Raw genomic sequence first — 16,316 nt, 5'->3', positions numbered from 1 at the left:
ATGACTTGTGCCCAGATTCTTTAATTGGGGTCTCAGGGAGTTGTGCAGACTGGCTGGTGGAAAGGCCAGTGCCAACCGGCCCGCGAATGGCCTGGACGTGTTGGCACTCCCTTTGTCTCTCAGAGGCAGCGTGTGACACTCTCAGAGCGTGGAGGGTAACAGTGACAACTTTGAAAAAGAATGGGTTATTCTTTTGAGAAAGTCCTCTTTACTGCTGATTTCCACATGGAGAGGCACGTTGTCGATAATAATGTGAAGCACGTATCGCAGGCTTTGTCAGCCATGTTGTCTTACTCCTGACTTGTCCCCTTTTCAATCCTCGCGGTAGCCTTAAAAAGGGCACATCATCACACCCTTGCAGACATGATGGTGCTGGGGATGAGGCAGGGGGACAGCTGGCCCAGGTGACACTCAGGGTTGCAGCTGCGTTTTGACCGCGAGGTGTCTTTTTTCCATGGTGGCACGTCCTGGACAGTCATTTGTAACTCTTGTAAAACATATCTGAGATATGATTTCGCTCATTCCCAATGCTATTACTGAGCAGCGTAACCTTGACCAGAGCACGTGGGAGAGTTCTGTCCCCGTCCTGTGACCTTGAAGCGCACACTTGACTTTCCTGGACTCTGCTTTCTCTTCCAGTGATGAGGAGGTGGGACTGAGAAATTGAAACTCTCGTAAATAAGACAAATCTAATCCCCATTAAGACTCAGAAAGGAGCCAGTCGTTTGGACCTGACATTCTCTATCTACCACACCATTAATTTTTAATTGTTCAAAATTACACCTTTTCAAGGCATCATCTCTCTTCTCCCTCACTTTTTGGTGACAACATGGTCAGGAACTTATGTTTTAAATGTTGTCATTCCCACTAGTATTGAACTGCCACAAAGCTAAAGGAGTTTTTTAATTTTAGTTTTCTTTACACAACTGCTGTATGCCCATGTAGGAAATCAGTGTTCATATACACACACACACATACGCATATATGTATCTATCTCATAAAAAACTTAAAACGCTGAAAATACCAGAATTCAGTGATAACTGCCTTTAACATGTTGGCTCAAAATTTTTTGCAACTGTTTTCCTTGCACATACAATTTTAAATTAAGATGGATTATACTGTAATTTTGTTCTTTACTCCTTTTTATTTTATGCATATACATATCTTTCTTTATCAATAAATATATTTTTATAACATCATTTTCCATAGATATAGAATTCCATTTTACGGCTACACTAAATATATCTAACTAATCCTCTATTATAATTTCATCAGTTGGCCTTTTTTTTTTTTTTTTTTTGCTTCATAGGAGTTTTAATGACTGATCTTTTACCTAAAATTTTTACGTTGTTAATTATCCCCTTAACATAAATTCATAGGGCAACAGGTAGTCAAAGGATATATACACTTGAAGGCTTTTGAGAGAACAATGCTTTCAAAATTCTCCTCCAGTCTGATGCCTTGTCCTGGGACTGCACATGCTCCGAGACTCGAGATAGCTCAGCCTCCATGTTGGAATGGTCTGTCATTGCATGTGCAACTTTTACGTCAACTGCACGTACTTTTAGGAAAAAGTAATCTAATAGCATGGGATTTTATTTCAACATGTATTCCAAATCCCAAGAACTCAGTTCCAAACCTTACACTTTTGTTCTTTCGTTCACTGAACTGCTGTGTGTAAGGCACAAAGCAAGACAACACCGGACACAGCTGATATGTGAACAACAGAGTAGCCCGCACTTGTGACAGGTTCAGCTTTTGGTAATGGAATGCACACTTACATTGAGTGCAGTGATAGTATGAAAAGCACGATAACAAATTGGCCTTAAAAAAATAATCTCAGGGGGCACCTGGGTGGCTCAGTTCGTTGAGCTTCTGACTTCAGCTCGGGTCATGATCTCACAGTTTGTGACTTTGAGCCCCATGTTGGGTTCTGTGCTGACAGCTCAGAGCCTGGAGCCTGTTTCAGATTCTGTGTGTGTCTCTCTCTCTGCCCCTTGCTCGTGCTCCGTCTCTCTCTGCCTCAAAAATAATTTAAAACATTTTTTAAAAATTTAAAAGAATAATAATCTCAGGGCACCCGGGTGGCTCAGTTGGTTAAGTGACTGACTCCTGGTTTGGCTCAGGTCATGATCTCATGGTGCACGAGATCAAGTCCTGCGTTGGGCTCTCTGTGCTGACAGTATGGTGTCTGCTTGGGATCCTCTCTCTTCCTCTCTCTCTGCCTCTCCCCGACTTGCACGCTCTCTCAAAATAAATTAACTTAAAAATTATATATATATATATATATATATATATATATATATATATATATAATCTCAAAATATATACATGTATTCTCATTATTAGCCATTTAACACAGTGACCGTGATTATTCTTAGTGTCTGAATCTGAGTATTTCAAGATCCACAACTATTAGAGAAAAGCTGTATCACGTTCATTCTACTACACAGTTGAGGGTCCTATACCAACACTCTGCCCCCACCCTGCCAGCCCCTGAAAAGGAGCTTTTCTATTGCCTTCTTGACCATTACTGGGAACGGAAAGCCTCCCACTCAGCAAGGCAGTCCATCCCATTGTTGGGTTGTGTCGAGGGTTGGAGTGTTATTCATAATATTCTTAAAGTGAAATTACCATTTTATATTATGTACCTATTGTTCTTAACTTTAGCTTCCGGAAACGTATAGAATAAGTTCAACTCAATCCAATTCAAGGGATATATTGTAAGAGTCTGCTATGGTCAGGAACCATTCTAGTTGCTGAGGACTAATTTCTATTTCATATGACAGTATTTCAAATATTTGATGGTAGTTATTGTTTCCTAAGTATGCAAGTTACATAACTCACCGTTTCTAAGGGAATGGGACTGTTTGTTACCTAGTCAGCCTGCTAAGTTTCTATAAAGCCATGAATTTTGGCCTCAATTTGACCACATAGGCTAGTTGAGGACCATGAAGACAGAGACACCCCCCCACCTTCATGCAGATTACTAAAGATCTCATTAAAAAGGAAACAAAAAGTCATCTGCCCCAAACTCTTAGTGATAGTGACAGGAAAAGCCTTGCCATGGTGTGTGAGTCTAGTATACAAGGAAAACCTGCCATGGAAGGAGGACAGCCTAGGTGTCTGCCCCACATGGGCCACGTTAGGCAAGCCACTTAGCTTTCCTCAGACTCACTCTCTTCATCTATAAAATGAAGGACACAGGAACCTCTGCAGAGGCTATAACCCCAAAATCACAGGTCGGAATCCCATGCTGGGGGCCTGAGCTCTGGATGACATAGCTCTAATGCCTGAGGGTGTGGGCTTGTTTTCTGGAAGAGAATCGGCACACATCGCAGACACTTCTGCGCTGTGACCGTGGCCCATGAGGCTGACATCCATCAGTTGACTTAATCCTCAAGATGACTATTCAAGGCAGGAAACATCACCCACATTTCAAAGAGGACAAAGCTGAAGCAGAGGTCGGAACCTGAGTTGAAGCTTGGGCTAAAGGGACCCACATCTGCACTGCCAGCCTCTGTAATGTGTGCCAAACCGTAAATTCCAAATCCCTTTTCCACCGTCTGGTTGTCTTGGAGATACATACCTCCTAACACCCACTGTACCGATATGAAAAATATACAAACAACATAAAAAAAATCAGTCCATAAACGTGCGAGCTGCCCAATCCAGATAGTAAATGACGTTTAACCCGTGTTTGTGTGGTTGATTCATGAAAATGACCAAAGCTGATTTCACATGAGCAAAGAATATTACATGCTTGAAATTCTCCCTCTGTGAAGAAAACCTTCTTAGAAAATGTCATGCTTCTATTTTAGTCCACAAATGTGTTTGGTTGTCCATGAACATTGTCTTACTTTTTATTCTCAAGTTTCCTGGCTCGTTATATTTATTATTTCTTCATTTTCTCCTTTTCTGAAACTTATGTGTACTAACTCCTATATTTATTTATCTTATATTCATATAACTTTACCACATCAAAGCTTTTCTCTCATTTACCTGTGGCTGCGTCCCTGACTTTACACCGCACACCTGTGTCTGCCTCTCTAGCGAGAAGATCACTCAAGTGCGACCGCTGATAGTGTTGTCATGTCCTCTGATTAGGAGAGGAAATGTCGTTGTCCAGTGTCCAGCGTCCGGTGTTTGACGATTTGGGGATGGAAATAGAAACCCTCGTTAGCACAGACTGGTAGAGGGAACCGGAGGGAAGGCTTCCACTCAGTTGGAGGCAAACGGGCCAGCCAGCGTGCAGGGGAAGCCGCTGGTGGGAGGAGAGCTGGCCGCCCCACAGGGCCACTGGGAGCCTGCTCAGGAGTCTGATTTTCTTCCTTCCTTCTTCCCCTCTGCCCCTCCCCCTGCTGCTGCTTCCAGCCACAGAATCCGGGCAACATAGCACCTGGGTAGTTAAGAAGACAGCATTTCCTCCACACCGTAGGCTGTAGTCCCACACAAGGGAAGTCCTGAAATACAGCACAAGCCAACCCTGCCAACCCTTGTACCACCTCAAGTCCTGGAACACAGAGAATTCTGTCATCTGTGCCTGGGCCAGAAGCCCATAGGCTCCCCCCAGTGTCATGACTGTCAGGGCACTAAATGCTAGTGTGTGACCAGAGAGGCCTGGAAACAGAGACCCACCCGGGGGTTTCCACTTGTACCATAAGGGTCATTTGTAAGTGGCTGGGGTGAAAAGTGATCACGAGGTGGCCCAGAACTGCCTCCTCTAGTCACACCAAAGTCCCAGTGATGCAGAGGCTACAATGGGGGGACAGGATGCAGAGACGGCCTCGGGGGGCTTGCACCCTGATGGAGCTGGGCAAGGGGGAGTCATGAGGGACCAGACCAGGCCGAGTGCTTGTGTGACGAGATTCGGATAAGAACAGGAGGGGTGTCCTCTGGCGTGGGCAAGGTCCCAGGTGGCGTGTGTCCTTCGTCCATAGGACCTGGCCCTCTGGGCCACGGTGACACTGTGTCCTTACAATTCCTCCACCATCTTTATGTTTACTTTTACGTGAATAAAAGTATTAAAATACAGCAAGAAAAAAGTATATTTCACCTGACTAAGTTTGGGACCTCGTACATTAGATTAGAATTTAAAGCATCAACTATTTATACCATCTAGAATATCAACTACCCAGTATTAAGGAATTAGTGCTAATTTTTTACATATGCAAATAGTCTCATGACTCTGTTCAAAGAGTTTTTGTATTTCAGAATTGCATTCTGAAACATTCCTAGGTAAAATTATATCCTTTCTGGTATTTCCTTCAAAATAATGTAGAAATAAATAGTCATTGGATGGCAATACAGTTGAAATGACATTGGCCAAGTGACATTGTTGTAACTGATTGGCAGGGGGATTATCATGTTCTTCTTTCTACTTTTATAGTTTTAAAGTTTTCCCGTAGTAAAATATTTCAATGAACGCCAAGTTGTAGAACACAGTAATCAGAGGTATCCTATCAGACCTGCAGGGAACACATCCAACTTGTGTTCCCTGGGAGTAAATTTTATCTCTGTGCCTCAGTTTTCTCACCTGGAAAATATGGGTAACAATATTCCAGACCTCACAGAATTGTGGAGATTGCGAGCACTGTTACATGTGAACCGCACAGGTCCCTCCTGATAAGCAGAGCACCCACATACGTTCGCAGTCACCAATGTGTATACATGTGGAACTCTTGTGTTCCTTCTCCACTTGGAAGTTTGCATATTGGCAATTGCTGTGACAAAAAGCCCTTTATTTTGTATGTAAAAATATTTTGGAATGAATAGTTATCTTTATTTTAAAATCAAAGACAATTGATTTCATAATTAATAACTTTTCTGTGGCTTGTAACTATGAATAGATTTCTAAAGGTATTTAAATAATTGATACAAAACTGCACTGTTAAACTTGCTAGGAATATATTCTGATTTTTTTTTTTCAAAGAAGGACCCGATTAGACTGCTTAGCCACAACACTGACTAGGGCTTGAACATTTTTTAACTGCTTTTTTCTTTCTGCACTTCTCCATTTCCCACATTATTTAAGCCCTAACTCTGAGATGTTCTCAGAAAAGAACCCGTATTAGGATTTGGAAAGCTGTATTTTTGAAAGAACCCACACTCACCTCAGCAAAGTGGAGGTCATCATGACACGAAAGTGCATGTAACAAGGGGTGTGTATTGTTCTCTCCATTCATGCTGTCTCCCCTCAGCGTGTGGTCTGTGTTTCCTTTCAGTCCAACGTGGGGTCAACTGTGAGGGTCTCCCATCATTTCAATTGTTTCACCAGTTGAACAAAAAATGGTTTCCACAAGGCTCATGTTCGAGCAATGTCTTTGTACAAATCACTGTGCCTCAAGAGAAGGGATGAGAAAATGAGCAAAGATGTCTATTCTGGAAATTTAGTCAGGATCTAGAGGTGACATGAGTACCTAGAGGTGAGACAAGGATCTAGAGGTGAGACGGGGATTTAGAGGTGAGACGAAGGTCTACAGGTGAGACAGGGATCTAGCAGGTGAAACGAGAATCTAGAGGTGAGATGAGGATCTAGAGGTGAGACAAGGATTGAGAGGTGAGACAGGGATCGGGAGGTGAGACGAGGTCCTAGCAGGTGACACAAGGACCTAGAGGTGAGATGAGGACCTGGTGGTGAGATGGGTTCTAGAGGTGAAACAAGGATCTAGAGGTGAGACAGCGATCTGGAGGTGAGATGAGGATCTAGAAGTGAGACAGGGATCTAGCAGGTGAGATGAGAACCTAGAGGTGAGATGGGGATCTAGAGATGAGACAGAGATATAGCAGGTGACGCGGGGACCTAGTGGTGAGACAGGGATCTAGTGGTGAGACAAGGATCGAGAGGTGAGATGAGGACCTAGAGGTGAGACAAGGACCTAGTGGTGAGATGGGGATCTAGAGGTGAGACAGGGATCTAGAGATGAGACAGAGATATAGCAGATGAGATGGGGACCTAGTGGTGAGACGGAGATCTAGAGGTGAGACAGGGATCTAGCAGTGAGACAAGGATCTAAAGGTGAGAAAGGGATCTCCAGGTGAGACGAGGATCTAGAGGTGAGACAAGGACCTAGAGGTGAGACAGGGATTTAGAGTTGAGACAAAGATCTACAGGTGAGACAGGGATCTACAGGTGAGACAAGAATCTAGCAGTGAGATGAGGATATAGAGGTGAGACAAGGATTGAGAGGTGAGACAGGGATTTAGAGGTGAGACAAGGATCCAGAGGTGACATGAGGACCTAGAGATGAGACAGGGATCTAGCCAGTGAGACTAGGATCTAGAGGTGAGACGAGAACCTAGAGATGAGTTGGGAATCTAGAGGTGAGATAAGGATCTAGAGGTGAGACAGGGATCTAGCAGGTGAGACGAGGACATAGAGGTGAGACAGGGATCTAGAGGTGAGACAAGGATCTAGAGGTGAGACAGGGATCTAATGGTGAGATAGGGATCTAGAGGTGAGATGAGGAGAGGTGAGACAGGGATCTAGCAGGTGAGACAAGGACCTAGAGGTAAGACAGGGATCTAGTGGTGAGATAGGGATCTAGAGGTGAGATGAGGACCTAGAGGTGAGACGAGGATCTAGAGGTGAGATGAGGACCTAGAGGTGAGACGAGGATCTAGAGGTGAGACAGGGATCTAGAGGTGAGACAGGGATCTAGAGGTGAGGCAGGGATCTAGAGGTGAGACAGGGATCTAGCAGGTGAGATGAGGATTGAGAGGTGAGACAGGGATCTAGAGGTGAGACAAGGATCTAGAGGTGAGACAGGGATCTAATGGTGAGATAGGGATCTAGAGGTGAGATGAGGAGAGGTGAGACAGGGATCTAGCAGGTGAGACAAGGACCTAGAGGTAAGACAGGGATCTAGTGGTGAGATAGGGATCTAGAGGTGAGATGAGGACCTAGAGGTGAGACGAGGATCTAGAGGTGAGATGAGGACCTAGAGGTGAGACGAGGATCTAGAGGTGAGACAGGGATCTAGAGGTGAGACAGGGATCTAGAGGTGAGGCAGGGATCTAGAGGTGAGACAGGGATCTAGCAGGTGAGATGAGGATTGAGAGGTGAGACAGGGATCTAGAGGTGAGACAAGGATCTAGAGGTGAGACAGGGATCTAATGGTGAGATAGGGATCTAGAGGTGAGATGAGGAGAGGTGAGACAGGGATCTAGCAGGTGAGACAAGGACCTAGAGGTAAGACAGGGATCTAGTGGTGAGATAGGGATCTAGAGGTGAGATGAGGACCTAGAGGTGAGACGAGGATCTAGAGGTGAGATGAGGACCTAGAGGTGAGACGAGGATCTAGAGGTGAGACAGGGATCTAGAGGTGAGACAGGGATCTAGAGGTGAGGCAGGGATCTAGAGGTGAGACAGGGATCTAGCAGGTGAGATGAGGATTGAGAGGTGAGACAGGGATCTAGAGGTGAGACAAGGATCTAGAGGTGAGACAGGGATCTAATGGTGAGATAGGGATCTAGAGGTGAGATGAGGAGAGGTGAGACAGGGATATAGCAGGTGACACAAGGACCTAGAGGTAAGACAGGGATCTAGTGGTGAGATAGGGATCTAGAGGTGAGATGAGGACCTAGAGGTGAGATGAGGATCTAGAGGTGAGACGAGGATCTAGAGGTGAGATGAGGATCTAGAGGTGGGACAGGGATCTAGCAGGTGAGATATGGACCTAGAGGTGAGGCAGGGATCTAGAGGTGAGACAGGGATCTAGAGGTGAGGCAGGGATCTAGAGGTGAGATGAGGATCGAGAGGTGAGACAAGGTCCTAGCAGGTGAGACGATGACCTCGCAGGTGAGATGAGGATCTGGAGGTCTGACAACGATCTAGAGGTGAGACAGGGATCTAGCAGGTGAGATATGGACCTAGGGGTGAGTCAGGAATCTAGAAGTGAGACGAGGATCTATATGTGAGACAGGGATCTGGCAGGTGAGACGAGGATCTAGAGGTGAGATGAGGATCTAGAGGTGAGACCGGGATTTAGAAGTGAGACGAGGATATAGAGGTGAGACAAGAGTCAAGAGGTGAGATGAGGACCTAGAGGTGAGTCTAGGACCTAGTGGTGAGACAGGGATCTAGAGGTGAGACAAGGACCTAGAGGTGAGACAGGGATTTAGAGTTGAGACAAAGATCTACAGGTGAGACAGGGATCTAGAGGTGAGACGAGGATCTAGAGGTGACATGAGAACCTAGAGATGAGACAGGGATCTAGCCAGTGAGATGAAGATCTAGAGGTGAGACAAAGATCTAGAGGTGAGACGAGGACCTAGAGGTGAGATGGGAATCTAGAGGTGAGACGAGGATCTAGAGATGAGACAGAGATATAGCAGGTGAGACGGGGATCTAGAGGTGAGACAAGGATCGAGAGGTAAGACAAGGACCTAGTGGTGAGATGGGGATCTAGAGGTGAGACAGGGATCTAGAGGTGAGACAAGGATCTAGAGGTGAGAAAGGGATCTCCAAGTGAGACGAGGATCTAGAGGTGAGACAAGGACCTAGAGGTGAGACAGGGATTTAGAGTTGAGACAAAGATCTACAGGTGAGACAGGGATCTAGCAGTGAGATGAGGATCTAGAGGTGAGACAAGGATTGAGAGGTGAGACAGGGATTGAGAGGTGAGAAAAGGATTGAGAGGTGAGACAGGGATTGAGAGGTGAGACAGGGATCTAGAGGTGAGATGAGGATCTAGAGGTGAGACGAGGATCTAGAGATGAGACAGAGATATAGCAGGTGAGACAGGGATCTAGAGGTGAGACAAGGACCGAGAGGTGAGACAAGGACCTAGAGGTGAGACAAGGACCTAGTGGTGAGACGGGGATCTAGAGGTGAGACAAGGATTGAGAGGTGAGACAGGGATTGAGAGGTGAGACAAGGATCTAGAGGTGAGACGAGGATCTAGAGGTGAGACGGGGACTTAGAGGTGAGACAGGGAACTGGAGGTGAAACAGGGATCTAGAGGTGAGACGATGATCTAGAGGTGAGATGGGGATCTAGGGGTGAGACAAGGATCTAGAGGTGACATGAGGACCTAGAGATGAGACAGGGATCTAACCAGTGAGATAAGGATCTAGAGGTGAGACAGGAATCTAGCCAGTGAGACGAGGATCTAGAGGTGAGACAAAGATCTAGAAGAGAGACGAGGACCTAGAGGTGAGATGGGAATCTAGAGGTGAGATCAGGATCTAGAGGTGAGACAGGGATCTAGTGGTGAGATGAGGAGAGGTGAGACAGGGATCTAGCAGGTGAGACGAGGACCTAGAGGTAAGACAGGGATCTAGTGGTGAGATAGGGATCTAGAGGTGAGACAAGGATCTAGAGGTGAGATGAGGATCTAGAGGTGAGATGAGGATCTGGAGGTGAGACAAGGATCTAGAGGTAAGACAGGGATCTGGCAAGTGAAATGAGGATCTAGAGGTGAGACAGGGATTTAGAAGTGAGATGAGGATCTAGAGGTGAGACAAGAGTCGAGAGGTGAGATGAGGACCTAGAGGTGAGTCGACGGCCTAGAGGTGAGACGGGGATCTAGAGGTGAGACAGGGATCTAGTGGTGAGACAAGGATCTAGAGGTGAGAGAGGGATCTAGAGTTGAGACAAGGACCTAGCAGGTGAGAGAGGGATCTAGCAGGTGAGTCGGTAAAACAGAAGCAGTGATGCTCAGTACACAGACTGGGGCTCGCAGCCTGGAGGGAGAACACTCATTTCCAAGCACAGAGCTGGGAGCGTTTCTTGGAAGGTATGGGTCAAATAGACGGTGACGTAATGGAGGAGAGAAGCGTTCACAAAGAGACAAGACAAGGGGAGAATGAGAGCTGCTAATAGCACCCCATAGTGAGAAGATTCCGTGAACTGCCGGTCTGAAGCAAGTGAATGCTGCTGTGAACTTTTGCCTTCCCAAACTTCTCTGTGGCTCGGTGGCACACAGCGACTGGAAGACCCCAGCGCTAGGAGCATCTAGAACGGGAGGAGATCCAGGTGACCACGGGGAGTGGAAAGTCGCAGCAGAAAGACCACTGGCGTCTCCTCTGTGTTCCCTGGCGTCTTCTGATCGCCCGGCCATAGAGTCGTGATATCATCTGCCAGGATTTTCAAAAGAACTTTTTACATCAACTAAAACAGTTGTAAAATTCAAAAATCTGCCAGATCAATAGTGTAATAAGTTAGATAATTCTGATAAGAGGAATAGAGACCCCTCAGTCAGCACCAATAACCTCTATCTTAACTAAACTAGGGTGGCGCAGGCTTAGTCAGTCTTCAGGTATCTGTTCATGGTGGATGTGACTAGCGGCTGAGAGGCAGCCTCCCGGTGTCCGTGGGGTCTGGCCTCTGTCCCCTGGGAAGGCACCGTGAGGGTAAGGCAGACTGTGTGCCCTGCTTTAACATCACATTCTATGCGGCTTACTGGAACAACGCTCAATCTTTTCTAACTTCAATCATAGACAAACCTTGATGAATAGGAAGCCTGAAATATTTTCTCACCTCAACACATTGACCCCGGGCACCTACGTCGTGTTGGACGCTGCCGTATATGGAACCCCAAACCCAGGTCTCTGGGAGCTCCTACTCCCCCAACAAGCCCCCAGATGAGTAAAACACAACTGGAGATAAGCCACAGCAGGGACGCAAGGTGCCTCGTGGAGGGAAGGATGGCGCTAAAGAGCAAGCAGAGGTGTTCCGACTCCTGACTAAGGAGCAGGGGGAGCGCAGCAGGATGTTGTGGAGGACAGGCCTGTTGAGTGTGGAAGGCACAGGCAGAACAGTAGGCTGACACGGGGGGAGGAAGGACATTACCCCGCGACAGACTGTTTGGAAGTTATCTTACAGGCAACGGACAAGGGCAGTACGTGTAGGAGAAGAGCGTACCCACGGTGTGCTTGAACTAGAGGGCAGAGTGGCTGGATCACACTGACAAGGTGGAGAAGACCCCCCAGAGCGGCACCTGTGTTTCTATGACGCCAGCTTGATGTGGCACGGAGCGCAGTGGTCAGTGTCTGAGCCCACGCCCGGGGCTCTGTGGCTTTGTTGTTCTCATCCAAATAGCTGGACCGGTGTCCCTGTGGGTGAATTGGGTACTGATTCCTGGAGCAGCACACAGAGGGGAAATCAGCACCCTAGGACCAGATGCAGCCCACAGGGCAGAGTCACAGGCTGCACAACAGACCCGAGAGAAATCAATTGTGTTCACTGCAGGTGCAACCAACACTTTTGGATGCGAGTGCTGAACAATACGGCCCGGCACAGCTCAGCTTCACCTCCCTGCTGTATAATGCTCACACACACACACGCACATGCACACACACACGTGCACACACATATACAAGAACACACACATGTACACATAAGCACCCATATACTTACACGTGTGCACATACAGATCCACACGTGCATGCCCACATACGCACACACGTGTGAGCAAAAATGTGTGTTTATGTGTCATGCATACATGGGCGTGCGTGCACACGTGCACAAGTGTGTGTGCATACACATGTGTGCACACATACCCATCACACACACACACGCACGCACACACACCCTTTGATTTCCTTTGCAAAGGTGGTTCCCCAGCAGAAGCCCAGTCACCCTTCAAGGTGCAGCTCAAAGGTACACGCGTGGCCCTGTCCCCCCTCCAGAGCACCCCAGACACCGTTTCCCTCACGCCAGCACACCCCTGCCTGCTGCTCCCCTGCGGCGCCCTCTTCCAGCTCCCGCCTGCACTGACGGTGCTCTTGCGTGATGATCAGCAGCGTTTGCTTGGCCCCGCACCACGCAGAGCAGGGTCACGCTGTCCACGTGCTGTGAGAACCACCCCAGACCCAGCCTGGGGCTCTGGCTACAGTCTGCCCACGGACGTGCTCTGTGGGGCACTCACACGTAAGGCTGTGTCTGTCCTTCCTCTGAATTGTACGTGGTGGCTTTAGGATGCCATGCGACGATGAATGCAGGAGACTTCCTACATACGCACCGTGGTGCTGCTGAAGACGCTGCTTCCTGTGAGTTTACGGTCAGCGGTCACGTGTAGTGTTTACTTTAAAGTGTGCTTTAATCACACCAGACCTTTACAGCCTCAGAAATCACTTTATGGAAAAGCCCAAATCTCCTAGAACACGAACACTCACAATTTGGGGTTGCTGAAAATAGAAGTTAAGAGTTTTCACATTTTAAGAGTGATTAAGAATGTCCCTTTCCCTGACTCTCCTAAAAATTTCTGGAAGAAAATATAATTTATGTTATAAATAAATTACATTTGAGCACTTTGAATACATGAATTTTTTCTTCCTCCCTCCCTTCCTCCCTCCTTCCTTCCCTTTTCCTCTGTATGTAGGATACATATATCTTTCCTGTATGCTCATTTCATAATTATTTGGTTAGTGTTCTGAGAGGTCTGTAGATCATATTTTGCATTTTAACGAGAGAGGCACAAGGTCTAACATTCCATAATGAGCACAGATACTAATTTTCACGCGCAGTAATATTCCTGTGGGCTAATGCAAAGCGCGTGTACATAACGCCCTCGCCTCCTGACACTCACAGAGCGATAATAGCCACTGTTTTCTGGTAGTTTTTCTTCTTATAACCCAATCTCTCCATAACGATCGTTCAAACATGCAGCAAACCAGACTCAGTGGCTCACTGCCCCGACTGCGCTGCTCACCGGCCGGGGGGTGCGTGTGCCCTGAGCCCGACCGCCTCCCTGCGGAAGCTTCCGGGCTGATGTGCCAGGAAAATGCCTGATTCCTAGAAGGATTACTTTCTGGGGAGATGGAAACCTTTGCAGATTAAAAATTTAGTCTTTCTGACAAGACAGATTCAAACAGCTCCAAAAAAAAATCACCCCCAATCCTATAGGAGTATAACGGGCTTGGAAAAGTCCCCTTTCTGCTCTGTGTGCACACCATCCACTCTGTCCCCGAACATTGTATTTGTCGGTAATCATACTTACATGTCTTTGGAGCGTCACCTAAAACTCACCTTCTTAGTCTGCTCCTTTCTCTTCGAGTTGAGTTTTTCCCCCGAGCGACTGAACGTTATTAACCACTTTCCGGGAAGGAGCCGCACAGCAGGGGGGCGGGAAGGCCGAGACTGGTGCTGCGGGAGGAGGACAGGGGAAGACAGAAGGTGATGGCTGGCCAGGGGTGCAGGAGACCCAGGCCCTGCGAAGGCCCAGCCAGCGGCAGGAGGAACAGGTCTGATGTAGGGCCGTGGAAGTGTGTGGCCGAGGAAGGGAAGAGCACGCATGGGCAGAGGTGTGCCAGGCGGACGGTGAGCATCTCCTGATGGGGAACAGCAGCCCCGAGGCCAAGACGCCTGAGAAGGGGCTGCGAGCTGGCGGGGCCCAGTGCACGAGGCCCCCAGGAGCCGGGCTTGATTTACCTAAAGGTGGAGATCAAAGGTGTCCCAGCAGCCGTGGTACGTGAGAACCCCACCATGTCAGGTGGGCACAGAGCCTCACTCAGGTCAGGCAGGAGCGGGAGAGGCGGTGAGGACAAGGGCTGTACTGGAGGAGCCCCAGGTCAGGAGGGAGTGGGGGGCGGTGCCGGGGCAGGGCAGGGGCTCCTGGCTGCCCACGGTCCAGGCAGGCACGAGGGTCAGGAGGGCAGGCAGGGCCTGGTCGGGGCCCTGCACGATTCCGTGAAAATTGTGTTCGCCCTCAGAAAGTCCTTGGATTTGCTGCTGTGCACCTACCTACTTACTACAAAACCCCACTGTTATGTCCCCCAAAGTAAGATGTTGAAAGCTTTACCCCCACACGTGAGTGTATCTGGAGGTGCAGCCTCTAGGAGGTCAGTGAGGTTAAATGAGGTCAAAGGGAGGTGTAACCCCATAAGGCTGGGGTCTTTGCAGGAGGAAGATGCACCAGTGCCTGGGTCTCCGCACACGGAGGAAAGGCCGAGTGAGGCCCTGGGGGGCAGGGGGCAATCTGCGGGCCAGGTTCACAGGTGCCGCCAGGAGTCCCAGAGCCTCGCCCGTGGCCGTCCCGCCTCCAAGACTTTGACAACACACATCCACCTTCTCCCAACTGCGTGGCCTGTGCTGTCTCATTGCAGCATCCAGGTCACCCTGACCCGACGACCCAGCAGGTGCCTGCGCTCAGAGAGGGAGCCTGGCCGACAGAGTCTGCTTTTTCTCTCCGGAGGAAATAGAACAATTCCTCCTGTAAAGGTCTCTTGTGACCGGAACTGCGCACTCCCAAATACTCCTAACGATAGTATGTGACATCAGGGTACGGGTGTTTTTAAAAAAATGGGCTGGGGAGCATTTTGATTCATCAAGTTCTCATGTCCTATCGCTGCTTATGTGTGCAAACCTCGTTCTATGAATGCAAGACACCGCCTCTCGTTATCCGGAGTAAACAGTCGAGAGGGCACCATGGCAAGTTCTCAAGTGGGTGTTCTCGGTCTGTGCTGAAGACAGACTTGTTACACTTCGGGGGTTCTCCAAAGTTCTCGTTTAAAAATCCACAGTCTAGGTACCATGTTCCCTTGTCATCTGACCAAGAATGTAGAAACAAAACAAAACGGGTCACCTGTTAATCCCTTGCTATACGTCAGAACCCTGCACATGGAACATATTGCATTGATGATGAGCATGTGCAAACACATGCAGGTACACACAGACACACACACAGACGCATACACTACAAGCACACATAGGTACACATAGGCACACACAGGTGCACACATAGGCACACAGGTACACACACAGATGTACACACAGGTGCACACACACAGATGTACACACACAGGTGCACACACAGGCACATACACAGGCACACACAGGTGCACACACAGGCACACAGGTACGCACACAGATGTACACACAGGTGCATACACACAGATGCACACACACAGGTACACACACAGGTGCACATACACAGGTGCACACACAGGTACACACACAGGTGCACACACAGGCACAGGATCTGAAAGGGTGGGGAGGCCTTCCCACCAGGCCTCCACATAGCCTGCGATGTCTCTATCACTCTCACAGGACATAGGAAGCGGGGTACGAGCCACAGATCCTGTGGCACTGGTGAGGGATTCGTATATTCTGGCAGAATAGAGTGAGCTAAGTGAGCAGATGGAAGGAAAAATGAATTGGGGGTAAGCTGTAGCTAATTTTAAAAAGAAGATGGTCATTATTAACACACCCCTGGATGCCGTCCCTGCAGCCTTGAGCTGGCCCAGTGGGGACACGGTGATGCCTTGTGGCTGAGCTCGGGCCAGATACCAGGGCATCTGGAGGCCACGCTGTATTTTCTTTATTAACTGCTTTCGCTTGATTGTATACTGTCCATCATGTCCTTTCATGGCTC

The 16,316-nt window shown here is 48.2% G+C and overlaps 1 protein-coding gene across 16 annotated transcripts in view; it reads left to right on the top strand.

Moving 5' to 3' along the window:
• MYT1L (myelin transcription factor 1 like) overlaps nucleotides 1–16,316 on the top strand; it is a 428,591-nt gene that overhangs the window by 45,159 nt on the left and 367,116 nt on the right. The gene's annotated exons all lie outside the window — the stretch shown is intronic.

The sequence above is a fragment of the Panthera onca genome, chromosome A3 (genome assembly GCF_046562875.1).
Source record: "Panthera onca isolate mPanOnc1 chromosome A3, mPanOnc1 haplotype 2, whole genome shotgun sequence".
Taxonomy (NCBI): domain Eukaryota; kingdom Metazoa; phylum Chordata; class Mammalia; order Carnivora; family Felidae; genus Panthera; species Panthera onca.
Note: the sequence above shows the minus strand (reverse complement) of the source record. Positions and strands in the feature narration are given on the sequence as shown.